Genomic DNA, 13,879 nt, shown 5'->3' with positions numbered 1-13,879 from the left:
TAGTGCCTGTATTTGAGGGGTGATAGACTCCAGGGAAGCAGGGGATTGGTGGAGAGCACCAGTAATGGGGAGAACACTTCCATTTGAGAAGGAAAAGCAGAGGAGACGACCCTACAGAACATTGACCATGGCAGCAGACCACTGAGGTGCTGTGCAGCTGAAGACCATACAAGTGGCGGACTGTTAGTGACTCAAGGAGAGGGACACACGCAGGCTGCTGAGGACTTGTGATCAAAGGACTCACACCAGGCTGTGGACTGCTGGAGACTGACTCGAGATTGTCTGAAGGGGTATCAAGTATTGGAACCAGGTTGCGAGAGGGTGCAGAAGGGTTGGGGGGGTGGGGGGGGGACCTCCTGAGAAGCCTTGGGCAAAGAAGGCTTCCTGATTATGAAGGAGGTTTGGATTTGTAGCTTGAGTTACCAATGCTTTGGACTGGAGCCTGGCGGTTGCAGAGGCTATTGAAGGTGAATCCACAGACATTCAGAGCCTTGGAAGGATTCTCTTTTGCAAAACTTTGATAATGGGGGCGCCAGACAATTTCTGCCAATGGTGAATTTTTGTCTGCCTTAATATTACATCAGTTTTATTACATGACAATAAATAAATCTTGAATTATGACCTCCCAGGGCCAACCATTTCAATTCTGCACTCCATTCCCATGCTGACACATTTGTCCATGGCCTCATGCACTACCAAAACAAAACCACCCACAAATTGGAGGAGCAACACCTAATATTCCACATAGGCCCTCTCCAACCAGATATCATTATCATCAATTTCCACGGTTTCCATGAGGCCACTCCCCTGTCTCCCTCTCTTCCCCATTCCCTGTCTCTTTTTCTCTAGCACTCCACCCCTTCCCTCTCCATTCAGAGAGCTAACCCCTCTCCTATTACCTGAGCTTTTTTCCTGTGCCCTCCCATCCATAACCACCTGCTCGTGGGCCGGTGCTCCTCCTCCAACCATTTTATTCAGGTGCTTGGATAAATTTTAAAATATGCTAATAAAATTAAAGCCTTTGGTATTAAAATATTGTGATTTGCCTTTAACAGCATCCATTGGTCAGTGGTTAAGTGCCAGATTTGGGGATGGGGGCGGGAGGGGAGGGGGGGGTCGTCAAAACTGCCATCTTGAGGAGGAAATTCTAGGGATCGTCCTATACAGAGTCGTCCTATATGGCAGCATATACAATAATCAACAGTCATCAAGATTAATCCAGAAGATCACACCGGACAAAATTCTGAAAACATTGGCACATCCTGGCCTGCTTGTTGCTCATACCTTGATGTCAGGCTCGGTCCGAAACACTGGTTAACATCATTATCTTTGCTACATAAAGAATTTTGTGTGTCTTGCTGAGATTCTCCAGCATTTTGGTGTAAACTACAATCACAGCGTCTGCAGACTTTCCTGTTCAATTACCACACACATTTCTCAGTTTTAAGGGAAATCAATAGTCAAGATTCAATTACCATAACATGGAAGACAACAGTCTTTCCATGAATTCATTTTATAATATTAGCCCATTTGAACAACTGACAACCAATCGGATCAAGAATATGCACATGGCAAAAAACTATAGTATGTGACTTTTGAAAGGAAAACCAAATCGTCAAATTCAATAAATGACTTTGATGAAATGTAATTTAATATAATTTACATTAAAAAATAATAATTGCCAGTCTTCTTCAAGTGTTGCACCCAAAAAATCAATTGCATTCAAATCTAAACTATGTGCAGTTTCACCTGGAGGAACTTCCTGAGTAACTGGGCAAATTACAAATTTACTAACCAATTTTACTTGGGTGCAAGGAAGGTTGATTTAGAAGATCAATTACCTCATATTTGTGCTCCAGATTGTTGCTGATCTTAAGCCCAATTAGCAAATAAAGAGTTTCACGGCATCCACCAGTATATAGAATGATCCGCAAAACTTAAAAATGTTACCTCAAATTTAGGGGTTGTCTTATACACCAAGTGTAAAATCCGAACCTTGATAGTGAAGTCAAGTCACCACTGCCGTCTTCCTTCCGGTTCTCACACAATCTTGCGTCTGTCCTTTAGTTATCAATGAAGTCTCAGTGCTCCCCCGTAGGGTCCATCCACCCAATCCAACTGTCATTGGCTCTGTACAGGCTTTAAACCTCCTGTTGCAGGAGTTGATGGGGTATGCTCATAAAATTAAAATCTTTACAGGGTCATTTGGTATTACAATATTGTGATTTTCCTTTAACAGGATCCACTGTTCAATGTTAAGTGCCAGATTTTTTTGGGGGTGTGGGGGTCACCGAAACTTGAGGTGGAAATTCTGGGGATCGCATATACGGTAATCAATAGTCATCACAATTAATCTAGAAGTTCACCCAGGACAAAATTCTAAAACTACTGGCATATCCTGGCACCTCAATTTGACTGAACTCAGATAGTCATCTAAAAATATTACATTTCTTCTTTCTGGAATTGATTCCCCAGTTTTTAAATTGGTTTGAGTCTGAGTAGTTCATCAAGTCTGTGGTTGTTAGGTCGACTTAAGGCCTAGGTCTGCTGGAAATTCTGCCAGCTTAACTTCCCAAGGCTTTTAACTCTGTCTTATATTGACATTTTTCCCCTCCTGGCAAAGAGTAGCAACAACATACACACTGATTTATCCATTTTCTTTAATCACAGGTAATTTTCTTTTCTGCCGAGAAGAGTCACAATGTTGTAAATATACTTTACAACTGATACAATTTGAATCTAGCACCTAGTGACTCAGCTGGTTAATGCAGAAAGCAGTGAGACATAAAAACAATCTCTCAGTCATCTCACATTCATGTGCTGAATTAGTTGTTCTCAACAAGAAAGCAATATTTATTTATTTACAAAGATAAAATACGTCCTGCATATGTATTGTTTGTCTGTATGTGTGTTATGTCTGGTTGTGTGTCTGCATGTTTTGCACTGAGGACCGGAAAACACCGTTTTGTCGGGTTGAATGTACAATCAGATGACAATAAACTTGACTTAAAATGGCAAAATTACCACCAGGGATCTTGATTTTAACAAATTAACTTCTTCAAATTATGTCTGGTAATGTCTTAATTTGAACAGCACAGAAAAGGCCATTCACCCCAACCAGCCCTTGCAGCATTTCAGCTCCTCAAGCCTTCCAATTTCACATCTAAACCTGTCAGGACATATTTTTCTTTATCACTTGTCCATTTTCTTTAATGCAGCAATCGTTTCAATCACTTCCTGTGATGGCGAATGTTGGATAAAGAAGTTCTCTGAATTCCATACTGCATTTCTTGGTTACTATTTATTTTGATAAGTTCTAGTTATGCTATTTTCCACTGTTCAAAACTTCCATAATTTTAAAGACCCAAGTCATCTCACAGCTTCCCCCCCCCACCCCCCTTGCCCCCCAAAAGGAAAGAGAGCACGTCTCATCTGTTCACCTTTTGTTGCTGTGTATATTCTTGCAGTTCTGGGGTCATCCTTAAAAACTTGTGCTTTCTCCAGTGCCTCCATATTTTTATATAATATGCCAACAATTTCTACAGCTTTCTCAATAAAGCCTAACCAAGGCTTCATATGTGTTCAGCAGTTTGCCTGTTTTTCAGTTTTATCTCTCCAGAAATAAAATCCTAGTGCATGGCTTGCTTTTCTAACCTGAGAAGCATCCTTCAATTTTTGGTGTGCTCTGAGATTCCTTTTGTTTCATAGTAAGTAGATTTGTACTTGCATAGTAATAAATAACCTCTTCCCACCTCCTACCATCTCACATATAGTCAGTGAACATAATTTCTCAATTCTTTGTCCGTCCTGCCAATTTAATTACGTTCTTCTGTCATTTGTTGCCCAATACTGACCACACTCCCAATTTAAAATCTGCAAAGTTGGAAATCATGTTCTATACACCATATTCTTTCAAAATATCCATGTTCCTCAATTCAATGGGACTTCACTTGTTATTTAGGTGGCAATTCAGGTTGCTTGCTCAGTAGTAGCTTCCACCTGGTTATTACTTGTGGAGATCTCATCACATCCAACCTCTTGATATCATTGATTCAGAAAGAGTAAGCTTCAATCTATTCATCTATTGTTTCCAGCTCTATTCAAAGAACCAAAAACCATAAGTAGATCTTAATAAAATGTTTATGCCCATTTTCCCCAATTCCCTGAGAGTCCCAAAAATGTATTCCAGCTTTGAACCTGTGCGATAACTGATCGACCACACTTTCTGGAGGTACAGAACTTTGACATTTCTTTTGAGTGCAAAATTTTGTCATCTCAGTCCTAAACAACTAGCCCTTTGTTGTGAGGCAAAGCAGCTAAATTCCAAATTCTTCAGGCTCCAGAACAAAAAAAAAGTCAGATGAGATGTTCCGAACCCGAGCACTGGGTAGGCAAGACAGTGTTCGGGATTCTCAATCCTCACTAAAAAGAACAGACAATACTATCTCTGATCACCATTACATTTCTATTCTCTCCCTGTCTTGAATGGCTCCCTGAACTTTCAGTGCTACAGTCAGACCACTTATCCCAGCTCCAGCCCCAACTCTTGCTCACACAGGGAGTAAGCCTCTTTGACCTGCTGGATAAGCTCAAGGGCTGAGGCCTCTCCAGCACTATCTTTTGGATCTACCAACTTGCTTCACAAGCAGTCAAGCCCTATTGCTCTGATCACAGATCGAATTTTGAAGTAGTTAACCTCACAGATGTGACTGCCTCCTGAAATAAAGTGTCTAGGTAACTCTCTGTGTCACTTTATGCTTGCCTCTGCAGATTAGAGTTGAGCTCAGTCCCCTCTGTAAGCAAGTCAAATGCAAAATAGCCAAGGATCACTGGATAGCCATAGGAGTGTCTCATTTATTTTTCTGATCTCGTGATATTCAGGCTTTTTGCAGCCACCTCTATCCAGAGATAAGACAGCCTCAGTGGTATCAGATCACAAGGGTTCTTGTCTGTATCTCTTTGTACACTATACCAGCACTCGTATTATGATTTACATACTTTATAACAGAATCTACAACTTGAAATCAACCACTGATTGCCCAATTTCAAATCTAAGGCAATTCAGTATTCAAGTACCCCAGTCAGATATTTATACTGCCTCGATGACAACCAAGGCTTTGTTACTCATAGGCTAAAATATAATACAATGCAGCTTCTAAAGAACATAGAGTAAGTGATTTAGAACAGAAATCAAAATTTGATTTGGTGATTACTGGTACATTGTTTGACTAAAAATATGAGAGAATAGGAATCTGCTATTTATACAGTACCACTTATTAGGAAATTGGAGAAAGTAACCACACAAATCAGCCTTTCAATATTTTGCCAAGTGCGAGTTCCTACGCTCATCATTTTCCAAGTTCACCGAGTTATGTTATTTGTTCAAAATTAATCATCTTGGCTGGAATGCCTCAATATACACATAGACCACCTGCTCAGAAAGAGCTGTAATAGAATTCCTAACTAGTATTTCAATCATACACCACATTTGGTTCTGGCTTCATTAGGATGCACACCATTTGTAATCTCAAATTCAAATTCAGCATCAATTAATATGCTTCAACAACAGGAAACTCCACATCTCTTTATGCTACATTTGTTTTTAAAACTTACTTGCAACTCTCATTTTTGACTCTTAATCTCAATTCTGTAGTTACCACACTTCTCACCAGAAATAACAATTTCTTACTTACTCATTCAAAATTCTGAACATGTCCGCTAAGCTTCCCTGTTGCTTATTCAAAAATATTGCACAGGCACTGGCAAGATAATTCAATGTTCCACAGAAACTTAGACATACAGCATGGTAACAGACCATTTCGGCTCATGAGTTGATGCCACCCTGTAAGAGCCATAAGCTCATTACTTGCCTGCGTTTTGGCTTTGGTGCCAGCGGTGTCCTGGGATCTGTGGACCTTTTCCCATGCAATGCATATGCGCAGCCTGGCACCTCCTACAGAGCTGTAGCGTGGTCAGCACATGCGCGGTTGGCTCGGTGGCAGCAGCTTCAACTGGGGCCGGCGTATCTGCCGGTGCACAAGCACCATGCCCTATGTCAAAGCATGTGCACTTGGCTCAGGCCCGGAGGTGAAGAGCTGTGATGTGGAGCGTGATGCATGCGCATGCACACCGTGGGCTTGGCCTGGCGTGCACGGTGGTTGGAGGATATGTGTCAGTTCTTCAGCCAGCGTTGGCAATTGAAACCAGAAGTAGGGTGAGTTAATTCGGTATTTTATTGGACATGATGAAATCAAAAAGGAAATTGGAACAAGAAATAACATTTAGAAAAAGATCTGCAAAGACAGAGCTCTGAGGAAAAACATAGATAAGAAACTTCAGTATAATAAATTACAAACATATAGAACAGAGAAAGTAATAATGAGAACTAAGCAGAAATATTATGTTAGGTTGAAAACAGAACAAGTTTCAAGAACGATTAATGGAATTAAATTAGTCGCATACAACTACCTTTAAACCTCAATAAGTCAATGAAGCTTTTAAGCAATTTTATTGTAAGTTATATAAACCAGATCGCAGAGAGACGATAATAAAATAGAAGATTTCTTGTCACAAATATGACTACCAAGGTTAAATTTACAAGAGCAAGTGGAGCTGGATGCCCCTTTCACCCCAATGGAGGTGAGGGAAGCATTGGAGCTCATTACAAAGTAATAAATCACTGGGAGAAGATGGTTTCCTGCCTGAATTTTATAAGAATTTGAAGATTTGCTGATTTCTCCTTCTATGGAAGTATTAGATCAGGTGGCAATAACACACTCTATCCTAGAATCTTTTTCTACTGCGATAATAATGGTAATACCAAAAAAGACAGACCTTTTAAAACCATCATCATATAAACATATTTCACTGTTAAATGTAGATTACAAGATCATTGCAAAAATCTTAGCTGATAGATTGACAACATTTATAACAAAGTTGATAAATATGGATCAGACAGGGTTTGTAAAAAAAGAGACAATCTGTGGATAATGTAACTTGATTACATCTACTACAAAAGTGGCACTGGCTTTGGATGCAGAAAAAGCATTTGATAGATTAGAATGGGACTTTTTGTTTAAAGTGTTTGAAAGATTCATGATGGGACAAGTATTTACAAAATGGTTTAGAGTCTTAAGGCTAAAGTCGAATCAAATGGGTAGGTTTCAGTACAGTTTCCATTAACCAGCTCTAGTAGACAAGGATGCCCATTATCTCCTGCTTGATTTATTTTTGTGATAGAACCACTTGCAGAATTGATTTGCTCTGATCCTGATATTAAAGTTGATCAAAAGGAATATAAAATTAATTTATTTCCTATGATATTTTGATCTACTTAACTTGTGATGTAAATTATACTCAAGACTGAAGAAATATGGGAAAGTATCGGATTATAAAGTATATAGGGATAAAACTGAAATTATGCCCATTACTATAGAGGATTACACTCAGTGTCAACAAGATACACAATTTAAATGTTCGATGAATGGAATAAAATATTTAGGGATACAGGTAGATAATAAATTAGATAATTTATATAAATTGAATTACTTACCTTCACTTAAGAAAACTGGAGAATAATTGAACAAGTGGAAGGTATTGCCAATGACATTATTGGGTAATAGTTTTAAAATGAATATATTTTCTTGAGTACAATACTTATTTCAAACATTACCAATATGATACCACAAAAAATTGTCAAAAATTAAATAAATGTATAAGAAACTTTTTTTGGAAGGGTAAGATGTCAAGAGTTTCTTTAGATAAACTAATATGGAAGTGTGAGTTAGGAGGTTTACACATACCAAATTTTAAAAATTACTATAAGGCAGCTCAAATGAGGTTTCTTGCTTCATTTTTTGATGAGGGAGAAAAGACAGCATTTGAAATAGGAAGAAGACTATCGGAAGACTTTATATATAAATGGGAATTGAAATTAATCTCTGGGGAGAAGGAAGCACCTTTGTTGAAACATTTAATCAATATTTGGAATAAGGTAAACATCAAAATTGGAACTTAGTAGGTTGTCCTGCTTAAAGTACCTTTGATGCAAAATCGACTTATTCCATTTTCAATGGATGATCAATTTTTAAACATTTGGTCTTGGAAAGAAATTAGATATATAAAAGATTGTTACAAGGGAAGAAATTTAATGTCATTTGAACAATTAAAAACTAAATATGGGATACAAAATAATACTTTTTTGTTGTTAGCAGTTAAGGGCTTATTTAAGAGATAAATTGGGTCCAACAATGTTGTTACCAAAATGTGATGATGTGGAAATGCTGATTTATTTCAGGTATGTACACTTTATGGAACATCAGACTAGTTTTAGATGTGGCTAGGAGATAGGCACTTTTTTTTACATTCTTCTTGGTCCTGTTCTAAAATAAGACATTTGCATAAATTTGGCAACTTTTTTTAGAATAGGCAACCAGGTTTCTATTCTTGATTTTCTTACTTTTCCTTATCTTTGTTTTTTTTTTAATACTTTTTAGTATTCCTTTATTTTCCTTGGAGTTTTGTTTCAGAGGGGGGTTGGGGTTTTATACTATCATGTATAATGGATTCCATGTATTGAAAAAAATTTCAAAAAAAAACACAGGCAGGCGTAGCTGGGACACATACGTGAAGACACTAGTTCATTAGATGTGTCTTAGGGGAAAATGTATCCAATAACATCATTTTCTTGGGCAATGTGGAAATGCAATGAATCTGAAAGTCTCTAAAGGACAGACGGGAGGGAGCAATTTTTTAAAATTTGTTCCATTGTTGTACATGCAGTAAAATATATCTGATGATCTCTTGCTTGATGGCAGCCAGAGGAAGTAGGGATCTAGCAAATGGCTAGATTTAGCACGTTTAAAAAATGTGCTGGTTGGTAGATTAACTCGCAACTTAAAATTGCCCTTAATGAAGATGAAGGTGAGTGGTAAGAGAGAGTACATGTGGGAGAATAGGCTGTCAGGAAATAAGGGGCAATAGGATTGATCTGTTTGCACTGAAAGCTGTGGCATAAAATAAGATATTGCCCACCATGCACTTCTACCCATTCCAAATTAATTATTATCTAAAAGGGGAGAGCACAAAAGCTTCTGATGGCTAACAGTGATTTAATTTATCGAGATAGATTTTTGACTGCATTTGCACTATCATTTAATAATGATCAACACTGTTGAGAATCTGGTTTAACTTGTATCTCTGGTGAAGGGGCAGTATAAATTCAGTTTCAAAGATCAATCTGACCATGGAGAGAAATGGCCAGAGGGTATCATTCTCTTTTACATTACATAATATTACATTACATAATTAGTTGAACATTCAGCTCCATTATATTAAAAATGAGGGAAATCTCATCTAAGAACCAAAAAAAATTGTAACAAATTAAGGCGACAACTTGCCACCAAGTTTGAATCTGAAATGTTCTTCCATTTGAAGCCGATGAGGTGATGAAGATAACAGGAACCTTGGTCAACATTTCAAGCAAAAACATTACAAGTTTAGATGAAATCTAACACTGTCACTATGTTTATACCCAATGTTTTTATCTCAATCACAGCCAAGAACTGCCACCTAGACACTTATTAATGTACATCAATTTCTCCAGAATATTACAATACCAATTAACATCAAGGTGAAAGGACAGAACTCTGTTCTAAGATACAAAGTTCTGGGTTAAGATGTCACTGCAGACTTAAAACACACAATGTAGGCTAGTGCTACAATGTAGTTCAGGAGTATAGCTGCACTGTTAAAGGTGCCATCTTCCAAATGCGATAAGAAATCAGTGCCCGGTTTGATTTCTCAACTGGTACTATTCCAAAATTTTTGTTTGATTCCCGCATCTGTAGCCCTCTTTTTGTCTTCATACTGCTGTTTTCCTGTGAATTTTTCTCAAGGCACGCTCCTCTCTGTGATGGGCTTTCCATGTATTTCTCTCACTGTGGTTTCTGCTGCTCTCCTGCTCCTGGATAATAACTTTATCCAGATATCGCCACAGCTTCATGACCTTCCACAGCACATCCTAGGGGACAGAGCCTCAAGATTTTGGGGAGTAGATTTAATACAGAGATGAGGAGGAACTGCTTTTCCCAGAGGGTAGTGAATTTATAGAATTTGTTGCCCATTAAGCAGTGGAGGCAACCTCAGTAAACATATTTAAGACAATGTTGGATAAATCTTTACATATTTGGGGTATTATAGGATACGGCGACAAGGCAGGTAGGTGGAGATAAGTCTATCATCATATAAGCCAAGATGGAGCAGCAGGTTTGACAGGCCAAATGGCCTACTCCTGTCTCTATTTCTTATGTCCTTATGCTTACCACCCTACTGCCTCGCAATGTTTCCATCTCCAGTTTTAGGCCCCCCAGTTCCATCCAAGCCAGAATCTCAGATATGTTCAGTCTATCCACTGCTTCTCCCAATGGTTTTCTCACAATATCCTGCACTCCACCCTCCTCGCCATGCATCTGTACCTTCTGTCCTTTCCCTATCTCGCTGTTTTAAAGTCTGCAGGGTCTTAATCCGAAACAACGTCTTGCCCAATACCTTGACCCACTGAGTTCATTCAGTAATATGTATTTTGCTCCAAAGATAAATGGGGTCAATATGACAACTCTGTTGGAAGGTGACTTGGACAGGACAAAAATGGACAAACCAATGGTTTGTTTCATAATATGCAAGTAAATAAGAATGTGGCTATATGTCAAACTTTGATTGATAATGCTTATCAGAAACACTACATGAAAGATGCAATGGCATGAATGAACAAGAGTTTATTGTTATATACCCAAGTATAATACACCCATGCACTGTAACTCTTGCTTGATGCAGCTACACAGGTGCACAAAATACACCAACAATAACTTAAATTATCACAACTTACCACAATTCCACAAGAAAGAGAAAACATAAATATTAAAGGATAGATGAATATTCACAGTGCAGAAAGTACAAAAAAAAAGGTGATGTTCCTGGATTAGTTGTTATGGTTGGAGTAGTAGGAGGAGGTTGAAGACTTCAGGCTTCTGTTCCTTCATTCTGAGAAGGGGAGCAAGAAGAGTGTACCAAGGTGATGGGATTCCTTTAAGATGTCGGCTGCCTTCTCAAGGCAACAACTCATGTTACCATCTCCAAAGAGTGAGTGGTCAGTACTCACGGTGGTTTGCCACTTGCACATACATTATTGTTTACACATGCAAGCTCAAACATCAAAATGATTCCATTTCTGGCATTTTGTGCTTCTCATATTTCGATTGACGCATCAATATTCCAGAATTTACCTTCCAAAACTACCCCCACACCCCTACGCCTCCCTTCTTTCACCTCTTTGAAAGATGTTCCCTGAAATTTCTTCCTTTAACTACATATGTAGTCACCTGCACGGTTCTTAAGTGTTTTATCTTGTTTAACAACATACCTATGAAGTATCTTTGGAGTAAATTCAAGCTGCCACATTAATGCAAGGTTTCATTATTGCTCTCCACAATCACTGATTCAAAAAACAAGCAATCACAATCAAAAGACACACTTACAGCCCTATTCTTCAGTGGTTTCCGTGGAGGAAGTGGATGACACAAAGTCTAAAATGGTGAAAATTTTGTTTTTTTTAAAAAAGTGACTAGAAAAAAGAGAAGGGAACACAAAAGCATGGTTCAATATCATGCAAGTGAAATAGTTATATGGGCAAATTGTTCCATTTTATCAACATATTGTAATTGATTAAATAAATCTCAGCAAAAGATCAGCTATTAAGATTATACAGAAGCTATGTGGCAGACCCATTCATGTCATGTGCAATGAAACACACAAAAGTCAACTTTTCATTTCATACTACTTTAAACATGAAATGTCCTAATCTAAGCATGAGACAAGCAGATGATTTTATCCTCACTCAGTATCTCAAATGAATGGGAAATAAAATAGGCAGTTAAATCTAATAAACTCACCCAAATTATGTTTTTCTTTGTTGTTTAAAAACCTTTTCTTGGAATAGAACTTGACTGAATTAATAAATTTTAAATTTATTTTTTTTTTAAATTTTGACATACAGCACAGTAACAGGCCATTTCAGCTCATGAGTCCATACTGCCCAATTTGCACCCAATTCACCTACTCCACCTGGTACATTTTGAAGTGGGAAGAAATCGGAGTCCTCCGGGGAAAACCCATGCAGACACGGGGAGAATGTACAAACTCCTTATAGACAGTGCAGGATTCAAACCCTGATCCCAACTGCCAACTCTGTAAAGGCAATGCACAAACTGCTGCTTCAACCGTTCTGCCCATCCCTCAATGCCATCATGGAGATGGCAGTTCATCATAAAATGCTGTAGTTCAAACACCATTCACCAAATTGATTTGGTGTAACAAAGTAGCCTGCAAGGCTAAGATCAACCAGAGTCTATCATTTAGTCTGGGGCTGGAGTCATGCACAAAACAAATTGGCTTGGAACCATTAGGAGGTTTGCCTATAAATTCAATGTACAAGTTTAATTCCAGATTTTGTTCCAGCAATGGACAGGATAGGCTCCTCATGCTCCTCCTATTCTATACAATTCCATGAACAGAATTCAACTTTACCAACTATCAGAGTGGGAGATGAACTGTGATTAGATGGATCATTAATTTATAACAATAATACTGCCATATCCCCACAATAAACAACTTGTAATTTTTAACACATTTTCAAACTACCAATGATCTAATTTCCAGAGACATGCCATTAACATTACTCAGCCCCACACAGGACAAGCTGAAGTCAGTGAAGCCCATGGAGTAATGAAATTTACTGAAGCTAATTCAGCTCATGATTTGGCTCAGTAAATCCTCTTGGCAAACTTTCAACAACAACAACTTTCCACAGCCATTAGTTGACATTTTTCTTTTACACAAAAAGTTTGGAATAATTCGGGAAAAAATTAGCATACTTTCCTCTGGTGTGTCCCAATGTGGTCGTTTACACAAGGAGACTTTTAAACAGCCTTTCTGTGTTGTGGAGTTTGTCGCAGGGCAAATGTATTCATTAAGCCTGTTTCTTACGGAGTGGCTGCAGTCATTTTACACGGCAGCTGTTCCGTAAAAATGCGTAGGGGTCCCAGTGGAAAAATTATGGGATGGAATTTATATAATAAATTCCATCTCAACCTTTTTACACTGCCACCGGAGCAGAAAATATCCTGAAATTTTCGGTTCTTCAGCGGCTATGTAAAAGTGCCTAGTGACAGCTAAAACTAACACTATAAGTACATTTGCACACATTTAAGGCCTGACAAGTGCATCACAAAAGCACAAGATGTTCCAAAACAAAATAACAATTGCACAGTGGCACCATAAATTTGGTAACATGCACAGATTGCATGTACCATTCCATTTTTAAAAAATTTAGTGGCATACTATGGGAACAACCCATTCCAGACCATGAGTCTGTGGCTCCCAAAAACACCCATTTGAGCAATTAACCCACAAACCCTTTACTTTGGGACATGGGAAAAAAACCAGAGCACCCAGTGGTCCCCGACCACATGCTGCATTAAAACAAAAAAAAACACCTTCCATTCTAAATCCCCATTTCATCTCCGCTCAACATTCCCATTTCTGGGCTTTTTCATTAATAAGAACAGTTTCCATCTATTCCCTCCATGATTTGAAAAATCCTCTATTAGGTCTCCTTACCAGATACTTTGTTTCAAGAATAACAGACCAGTTTTCCCCTGTCTCTCAACTGGGTTCAAGTGGAGATAAGTGCTCAAAACAGTGACAGAGGGAATGGGTGGGGATTGGACATAGAATATGTGGCTAGAAATGCAAATACTAAAGGATGAGAGGGTTTAGGGCATGTGTGCTGCTTAGGTTCTTCTGACCTCCCATTCTTAAAACC

At 38.4% G+C, this 13,879-nt stretch overlaps 1 protein-coding gene across 1 annotated transcript in view; it reads right to left on the bottom strand.

Annotated features, from left to right (window-relative positions):
- Positions 1–13,879, bottom strand: part of snd1 (staphylococcal nuclease and tudor domain containing 1) — a 767,382-nt gene that overhangs the window by 494,093 nt on the left and 259,410 nt on the right. The gene's annotated exons all lie outside the window — the stretch shown is intronic.

This window comes from Narcine bancroftii, chromosome 13 (genome assembly GCF_036971445.1).
Source record: "Narcine bancroftii isolate sNarBan1 chromosome 13, sNarBan1.hap1, whole genome shotgun sequence".
NCBI lineage: Eukaryota > Metazoa > Chordata > Chondrichthyes > Torpediniformes > Narcinidae > Narcine > Narcine bancroftii.
The sequence above is the reverse complement of the archived record's forward strand: the minus strand, read 5'-3'. Positions and strand labels throughout refer to the sequence as shown.